Below are 10,103 nucleotides of genomic sequence, written 5' to 3' on the forward strand. Positions count from 1 at the left end.
ACAAGCAGTATTCCCGCTTAGTACAAGTGAAGGCTAGAAAAGACTGGGAGGTGACCAGCTAGAGAGCGACAACAGTCATGAACATGCATTAAAATTAATCAACACCGAATACAAGCATGAGTAGGATATAATGCACCATGAACATAAATATCGTAGAGGCTATGTTGATTTTGTTTCAACTAGATGCGTGAACATGTGCCAAGTCAAGCCACTAGGATCGTTCAAAAGAGGATACCACCCTATCATACCACATCACAACCATTTTAATAGCATGTTGGCACGCATGGTAAACCATTATAAGCTCCTAGCTAATTAAGCATGGTATAAGCAACTACAATCTCTAATTGTCATTGCAAATATGTTTCTTTCATAATAGGCTGAATCAGGAACGATGGACTAATCATATTGACAAAAACAAGAGAGGTCGAGTTCATACCAGCTTTTCTCATCTCAATAAGTTCATCATATAATCATCATTATTGCCTTTCACTCGCATGACCGAATAGTGTGGATAATAATAATAGTGCACGTGCATTGGACTAAGCTGGAATCTGCAAGCATTCAATTCAAGAGAGAAGACAAGATAATATGGGCTCTTTGTTAGATCCACAATAATGCATATAAGAGCACTTAACATTTTAATCATGGTCTTATCCTCTCAACCCCCAAAGAACAAGAAAAGAAATAAAACTATTTACACGGGAAAGCTCCCAACAAGCAAAAGAAGAACAAAAAATCTTTTTGGGTTTTCTTTTAATTACTACTACTACAGCATGAAAAGTAAACTAGCTAAAAGCTACAACTAATTTTTTTGGTTTTTTCTTAAGGTTTATCAAACACACAAGAAGAAAGCATAAAAAGGGAAATAAACTAGCATGGATATTACAATGAAAAAGCATGAGCACCGACAACTAGCATGAGTGTGTGAACAGGAATGTAATGTCGGTGAGAAATACGTACTCCCCCAAGCTTAGGCTTTTGGCCTAAGTTGGTCTATGGCCACGGTTGGCCTGGTGGATATCCAAAGTTATAGTTGGGGTCGTATTGAGAAGGATCCCCTTGGTGCCACTGGTTGGCAATCTCCTCCGGATTCCACTGATAAACAGACTGCTGGTGAGGATCAAATTGTGGTTCCGGCTCTGGCTCTGTAGCTGGTGTGGGGTTTCGGTAGGCGTGAATGGCCTCCGGCGGAACAAGGTAGTTGCCTGCAGATAAGTCAAACAAGGAAGGAGCAGGCAAAGTAATAGTCTCAGGGTGATTTTTATCAAATATCAGCTTGTACTTAAGCATCTTTTCCTTATTCTTAATGATAAAATCCGGTGCTACCATACTCTTATAGTCTAGAAAAATAGGAGGCAGCAACTTCTCTTCCTTCTCATAATGTCTAATAGGTATGTTAAAATGTGCAGCGAGGCGAGAGGCTAAGATACCTCCCAAGATGGGGCCCTTAGTACGGTTAAGATTTAACCGCTTTGCAACAATAGCGCCCATACTAAATGTGTCATCACGGAACAAGGCATGGCACAAATTAACAATATCAGGGGCACTAAGGTTGCCACAGTTTCCGCGACCAATTAAGCATCTACTAGAAAATATTGCAAAGTAACGTAAAACAGGAAAATGTATGATAGTAACTCTTGCATCGGAAACCTTTCTCATTTCCCCTACAACAATTGTATCAATAGACCCTTCCACATCGTCACGATGTGGTTCCTCTACACTGCCCTCAAAAGGGATCAAACAAACCCGACAAAAATCACAAAGTGACAACTCCATATGCTCATCATATAAATAAAATTCCACCGTAGGTGCTGAGCTCCTAGCATGGAAATGAAAGTTTTGCACAAAGATATTGGTGAGTAAGAGATACTGTTCGCGTTGGTCGTGGAGGAAGGCGGTGAGGCCTGCATTCTCAGCCAACTCATAGAAATCATCATAAATCTCGGTTGCTCTCAAGAAATCATCACAAGGCCATTCACACGGCCGAACCTACCGATGCGAGGGAGATTATACTTGGGCTTCTTGTTCTCTTCACTTTGTTTATCCTTCGAGCTTCGGCTCGATGAACCCCTCAAAAATCTCTTCATCTTTTTCTGAAATTTTCTGGAATTTTTAGTAACTCAAAATAAAAGTGAACCAAACTCAACAAACTTGATAGCAACTACTCCTACAAGTGCCTAGAGGCAATGCATTAAAACTACTTTTGACAATATAAATTTGAATGCAAGCTCAAGAACAAGGTCACCTAAGCAGCAAAAATTTGCAATGAATAAAGCACTAGAACAAAAACTAATTGGACCATCGGAGGAGTCACATACCAAAGAACAATCCCCCAAAGCAGTTTTGTGAATGGAGCTTTGAGCTAGGAGATCGAAAATGGCAGCAAGATGAGTTTGAACTCGGGTTTGAGCTAGCTAGTGATTTTTTTGGGAGGAAGAAGGAGTGTGTGGTAGCTAGAATAAGTGGAGGGGAGCCACCATGGGCCCACGAGGCAGGGGGGCGTGCCCTGGACCCTCGTGGCCAGGTGCTTGCTCCCCCTGCTGTGTTCTCAGTGCGAGATATTCTCAAATATTCTAGAAAAAACATATTTAAATTTCAGGGCATTTGGAGAACTTTTATTTTCAGGGTATTTTTCATTGCATGGATAATTCAGAAAACTGACCAAAAAATACTATTTTTGCTTTAATATAAATAATAGAAAGTAAAAAGAGGGTACAGAGAGTTGTGTTTTCTAACTTCATCCATCTCATGTTCTTCAAAAGGAATCCACTAACAAGGTTGATCAGGTCTTGTTAACAAACTCATTTCAAATAACATGAAACCAGAGAATTTTCTAATAACACTAGGTTACCTCAACGGGGATATGCATGTCCCCAACAATAAGAATATCACATTTCCTCTTGACAGTAGGAAGAGGAAATTCAAAATCTCCAATAGTAATTGTTGAAATTTTTCCAATAGAATTGATACTGTGGGCTTGAGGTTGTTTCCTCGGAAAGTGTACTGTATGCTCATTACCATTAACAAGAAAAGTGACATTGCCTTTGGTGCAATCAATAACAGCCCTTGTAGTATTCAAAAAGGGTCTTCCAAGAATAATAGACATACTATCGTCCTCAGGAATATCAAGAATAACAAAGTCCGTTAAAATAGTAACGTTTGCAACCACAACAGGCACATCCTCACAAATACCGACAGGTATAGCAGTTGATTTATCAGCCATTTGCAAAGATATTTCAGTAGGTGTCAACTTATTCAAATCAAGTCTACGATATAAAGAGAGAGGCATAACACTAACACCGGCTCCAAGATCACATAAAGCAGTTTTAACATAGTTTCTTTTAATGGAGCATGGTATAGTTGGTACTCCTGGATCTCCAAGTTTCTTTTGTATTCCACCCTTAAAAGTATAATTAGCAAGCGTGGTGGAAATTTCAGCTTCCGGTATCTTTCTCTCGTTAGTAACAATATCTTTAATATATTTATCATAAGGATTCATTTTAAGCATATCAGTCAAACGCATACGCAGAAAGATATGTCTAATCATTTCAGGAAAGCGCTCAAAATCATCATCATCCTTTTTCTTGGATGGTTTAGGAGGAAAAGGCATGGGTTTCTGAACCCATGGTTCTCTTTCTTTGCCGTGCTTCCTAGCAAAAAAGTCTCTCTTATCATAATGTTGATTCTTTGATTGCGGGTTATCAAGATCAACAACAGGTTCAATCTCTACATCATTGTCATTGCTAGGTTGAGCATCAACATGAACATCATCGTTAACATTATCACTAGGTTCATGTTCATTACCAGATTGTGTTTCAGCATCGGAGATACAGATATTATTGGGATTCTCAGGTGTGTCAATAACAGGTTCACTAGAAGCATGCAAAGTCCTATCATTTTTCTTTCTCTTCCTTTTAGAAGGACTAGGTGCATCAATATTAATTCTCTGAGAATATTGCTCAATTCTCTTAGGATGGTCCTCAGGATACAAAGGTTCCTGAGTCATTTTACCACCTCTAGTCATAACTCTAACAGCATTATCATTTTTCTTATTATTTAATTCATTGAGCAAATCATTCTGAGCTTTAAGTACTTGTTCTACTTGAGTGGTAACCATAGAAGCATGTTTACTAATAAGTTTAAGTTCACCTTTAACATTAGCCATATAATCACTCAAGTGTTCAACCATATAAGCATTATGTTTCAATTGTCTACCAACATAAGCATTGAAATTTTCTTGTATAACAATAAAGTTATCAAATTCATCCAAACATTGGCTAGCAAACTTAGCAGGAGGGATTCCAGCTTTATCATATCTATAGAGAGAGTTTACCTTTACTACCTGTGTCGGGTTATCAATACCGTGTGTTTCTTCAATAGGTGATGAATTAAGACCATGTATTTCTTCAACAGGAGGTAAATTCTTAACATCTTCAGCTTTTATACCTTTTTCTTTCATAGATTTCTTTGCTTGTTGCATATCTTCAGGACTGAGAAATAGAATACCCCTTTTCTTCGGAGTTGGCTTAGGAGTTGGTTCAGGAAGTGTCCAATTATTTTCATTAGTCAACATATTATTCAATAGAATTTCAGCTTGATCAACAGTTCTTTCCCTGAAAACGCAACCAACACAACTATCCAGGTAATCTCTGGAAGCATCGGTTAGTCCATTATAAAATATATCAACTATTTCATTTTTCTTGAGAGGATGATCAGGCAAAGCATTAAGTAATTGGAGAAGCCTCCCCCAAGCTTGTGGGAGACTCTCTTTTTCAATTTGCACAAAATTATATATTCCCTTAAAGCAACTTGTTTCTTATGAGCGGGGAAATATTTAGTAGAGAAATAGTAAATCATATCCTGGGGACTACGCACACAACCAGGACCAAGAGAATTAAACCATATCTTAGCATCACCCTTTAATGAGAACGGAAATAATTTAAGGATATAATAGTAGTGAGTTTTCTCATCATTAGTGAACAAGGTAGCTATATCAGTTAATTTAGTAAGATGTGCCACAACAGTTTCAGATTCATAGCCATAGAAAGGATCAGATTCAATTAAAGTAATTAACTCAGGATCGACAGAGAAATCATAATCCTTATCAATAATAAAGATAGATGAAGTAGCATAAGCAACATCATATTTCATTCTAGCATTCAGAGATTTTTTGTTTCTTAAGATCACTTCTATCATTGCAGGCAAGAAAGTCTCTAGCAGTTTCTTCATCCATAGCATAACCCTCAGGAACAATAGGCAATTCATATCTAGGGGGAGAATCTTCATCATCACTTTCATCAATATTATTAGTTTCAATAATTCCATTCTCCCTATCCCTATCAAGTTGTTCATCAAGAAATTCACCTAGTGGCACAGTATTATCAAGCATAGAAGTAGTTTCATCATAAGTATCATGCAAGGAAGAAGTGGCATCATCAATAACATGCGACATATCAGAATGAATCGCAGGTGTAGGTGTCGCAAGTTTACTCAAAACAGAAGGTGAATCAAGTGCAGAGCTAGATGGCAGCTCCTTACCTCCCCTCGTAGTTGAGGGAAAAATCTTGGTTGATCTTTCAAGTTCTTCATAATGATAAGCAGATATAAATCCCAAGTGACTCAAAGAATAGAGCTATGCTCCCCGGCAACGGCGCCAGAAAATAGTCTTGATAACCCATAAGTATAGGGGATCGCAACAGTTTTCGAGGGTAGAGTATTCAACCCAAATTTATCGATTCGACACAAGGGGAGCCAAATAATATTCTCAAGTATTAGTAGCTAAGTTGTCAATTCAACCACACCTGGAAAATTAATATCTGCAGCAAAGTGTTTAGTAGCAAAGTAATATGATAGTAGTGGTAATGGTGGCAAAAGGTAACGGTAGCCAAAGTAATATTTTTGGGTTTTGTAGTGATTGTAACAGTAGCAGCGGAAAAGTAAATAAGCGAAGAACAATATATGAAAAGCTCGTAGGCATTGGATCGGTGATGGATAATTATGCCGGATGAGATCGATCATGTAACAGTCATAACCTAGGGTGACACAGAACTAGCTCTAGTTCATCAATGTAATGTAGGCATGTATTCCAAAAATAGTCATAGGTGCTTATGGAAAAGAACTTGCATGCCATCTTTTGTCCTACCCTCTCGTGGCAGCGGGGTCCTATTAGAAACTAAGAGATATTAAGGCCTCCTTTTAATAGAGTACCAGACCAAAGCATTAACACATAGTGAATACATGAACTCCTTAAACTACGGTCATCACCGATAAGTTTCCCGATTATTGTCACTTCGGGGTTAACAGATCATAACACATAATAGGTGACTATAGACTTGCAAGATAGGATCAAGAACTCTCATATATTGATCAAAAAACATAATAGGTTCAGATCTAAAATCATGGCACTCGGGCCCTAGTGACAAGCATTAAGCATAGCAAAGTCATAGCAACATCAATCTCAGAACATAGTGGATACTAGGGATCAAACCCTAACAAAACTAAGTCGGTTACATGATAAATCTCATCCAACCCATCACCGTCTAGCAAGCCTACGATGGAATTACTCACGCACGGCGGTGAGCATCATGAAATTGGTGATGGAGGAAGGTTGATGATGATGATGGTGACGGATTCCCCTCTCCGGAGCCCCGAACGGACTCCAGATCAGCCCTCCCGAAAGAGTTTAAGGCTTGGCGGCGGCTCCGGGTTAGTTCCATGGCAATTCTGCACAAAATAACACCATGGCAATTCTGCTGAAAACAGCGTCAGTCCGGGTTAGTTCCATTAAAATCATGCAAGTTAGAGTCCAAAACAAGGGCAAAAGTGTTTGGAAAAGTAGATACGACGGAGACGTATCAGTTATCGGTTGCCTAAGGACAAATAATTTTCTTGTGACAAAAAGCTCTCTACTAAAACTAACTTAGTTGTTTCTTTATCTAAACAGGGCCTAGTTTTTATTTATGTGCTCTTTATTATCTTGCAAACCTATCCCACAACACATTCAAAGTACTTCTAGTTTCATACTTGTTCTAGGTAAAGGGAACGTAAAGCATGCATAGAGTTGTATCGGTGGTCGACAGAACTTGAGGGAATATTACCTTTAGCTCCTTGTTGGGTTCGACACTCTTACTTATCGAAAGAGGCTACAACTGATCCCCTATACTTGTGGGTTATCAATACCTTTTTCTAGCGTCATTGCCAGGGAGCAATAGCATGGGGTGAATATTCTCGTGTGTGCTTGTTTGCTTTATCACTAAGTAGATTGTATTTTCTATTCTAAGTTGTTCTCTATCTTTAGTAATGGATATGGAACACGAAATACAAAAAAAATAGGTTTACTTGCTACTCATGGAGATGGGGAACCTCCTAAAACCCTCGATGCTCATTATGTGAAAGATATTATGCACTACTTTAATAATATTGAGAAAACCCCATTCAATTATATGATGGGATACACGTTGGATCAATGTGAATACTTTAGGGATTATCGCTTGACTCAAAAATGGAAACTGTTATGGGATCAAATTCATATGTTGCATTGGTATGCTCCGCAACTATGCTTGAGATATGATTATACTTGTTGCTCTAGGATGAAGGCTCCACACCTTCCCTTTTCATGCAAATATAACGATAATGAAACCTTAGCTTCTTATGCTAATTGTATATATGATTATTATGATGTGGAACGAATAGAAGAATTCGTTGCTTTTAAGGGTGCTTATGAAATTGAATCTTTGTTTGAAAAGTATGAAGCTTTTGATGATGATGTTTATAGGCCTAAAAATTTTGCTATACTTCAATATTCCTATGAGAATTATGAATACAATGCCGATATTGATGTGTTTATTGAGAAAGTCTCCATTGTCCACGAAGTGACTAATATTTTGCAGGAATCTATGGAAGAAGAAATTGCTGAAACTGTGAGCTCATTAGATGAAAAAGATGATGAGGAGAGCGAAGAACAAAAGGAGGAAGAGCGGATTGATCACCCATGCCCACCTTCTAATGAGAGTAACTCTTCAACTCATACATTGTTTAATTTCCCTTCGTGCGTACCGAAGGATGATTGTTATGATAATTGCTATGATCCCTTTGATTCGTTTGAAATATCCCTTTTTGATGAACTTGATGCTTGCTATGATTATGGCCATGATGCCAATATGAATTATGCTTATGGAGATGAACTTGCTATAGTTCCTTATGTTAAGAATGGAATTGTTGCTATTGCACCCATACATGATAGTCCTATTATCTTTTAGAATTCTCCCAATTACACTACATCAGAGAAGTTTGCGCTTATTAAGGATTATATTTATAGGTTGTGTTCTACTATTGCACATGATGATTTTGATAAATATAATATGCATGTGCTTGCTACTCCTACTTGCAATTATTATGAGAGAGGAACTACATCTCCGCCTCTCTATGTTTCCAATATGGTAAAATTGCAAGAAATTGCTTATGCTATGTATTGGCCTTTACTTTGTGTGCATGAATTGTTCATTTATGACATGCCGATGCATAGGAAGAGAGCTGGAATTCGATGTTGCATGATATATGTTACTTTGTTCTCACTACTAAATTACAAATCTTTGCTAATTAAAATTGGCTTTTATATACCTTGGGATCCGGGCGGATCCATTACTTGAGCCCTACATGCCTAGCTTAATGGCTTTAAAGAAAGCGCTGCCAGGGAGACAACCCGGAAGTTTTAGAGATTCATTTATTTCTGTTGTGTGCTTTTATAAAGTTTTAAAACAAAAAAATAAAGTGGGGAAACTAAAACTTTTCGAAAAGAAAGGTGAAAGTAAGAAAGACTAGCACCGTTGAAGTGGGGGAGCTCCTTGAACTTTGTTCATGCCCATGGAAACTTTGCAAATCTTGAATTACATAAACTTTTCAACAAAAATAATTATCCCCTTGTACAAATTCGTTGTATTCTAAAAATAATGTGCCAAGGTTTGCCTTTAGGATGATTACATTGATTGTTTGGTGTGTGCAGTGCAAAAACAGAAACTTTGGCTGCAGTGCATGAATTTTCATATTTTACTAGAACATAGAATGTTTCTGAAATTTTTTGCACAGTGCTGCTATACAAATTTTTTATTTTATCCTAATGTTTCATAATTTTTGGAGTTACATAAGTATGGTTGATGTTCAGATTACTACAGACTGTCCTGTTTAAGACATATTCTGTTTTTGATGCATTTTTTTGCTCGTTTTGATGAAACTATCGATTGTATCAGTGTTATAAGCCATGGAAAAGTTATATTAAAGTAGCTACAATGCAAAAATAAAATATGAATGAGTTTGCAATAGTACTTAAAGTGGTGATTTGTTTTATTATACTAACGGATCTCACGTGGGTTTTGTTAAGTTTTGTGTGATTGAAGTTTTCAAGTTTTGGGTGAGATCACGATGGATGAAGGAATAAGGAGTGCCAAGAGCCTAATCTTGGGGATGCCCGAGGAACCCCAAGGTAATATCCAAGGACTCCCAAGCAACTAAGCTTGGGGATGCCTCGGAAGGCATCCCCTCTTTCTTCTAACTATCGTTAGTAATTTTACTTGGAGCTATATTTTTATTCCTCACATGATATGCGTAAATATTGAAGCGTCGTGTGCTATTTATTTTTATTTTAATAATGCACTATGCTGGTATGAGATAGTCCTTGGTTGACTTATAGAATGCTCTTTGCACTTCACTTATATCTTTTGAGTATGGCCTTATAGAATGCTTCATGTTCTTCACTTATATCATTTGAAGTTTGGATTGCCTATTTCTCTACACATAGAAAACCGCCATTTATAGAATGCTCTTTTGCTTCACTTATATTTGTTAGAGTGTGGGTGTCGGTGTCAAAACCGGCTGATCTTGGGTAGGGGGTCCCGAACTGTGCGTCTGAGGATCGAAGGTAACAAGAGGCAGGGGACGCGATGTTTATCCAGGTCCGAGCCCTCTTAATGGAGATAATACCCTACTTCCTACTTGATTGATTTTGATGAGTATAGGGGTTACAAGAGTTGATCTACCTTGAGATCATAACGGCTAAACCCTAGATGTGTAGCATGTATGATTTGTCTTAGCCTCTACGGACTAACCCC

This window comes from Triticum dicoccoides, chromosome 2A, assembly GCF_002162155.2.
Source record: "Triticum dicoccoides isolate Atlit2015 ecotype Zavitan chromosome 2A, WEW_v2.0, whole genome shotgun sequence".
Classification (NCBI taxonomy): Eukaryota; Viridiplantae; Streptophyta; class Magnoliopsida; order Poales; family Poaceae; genus Triticum; species Triticum dicoccoides.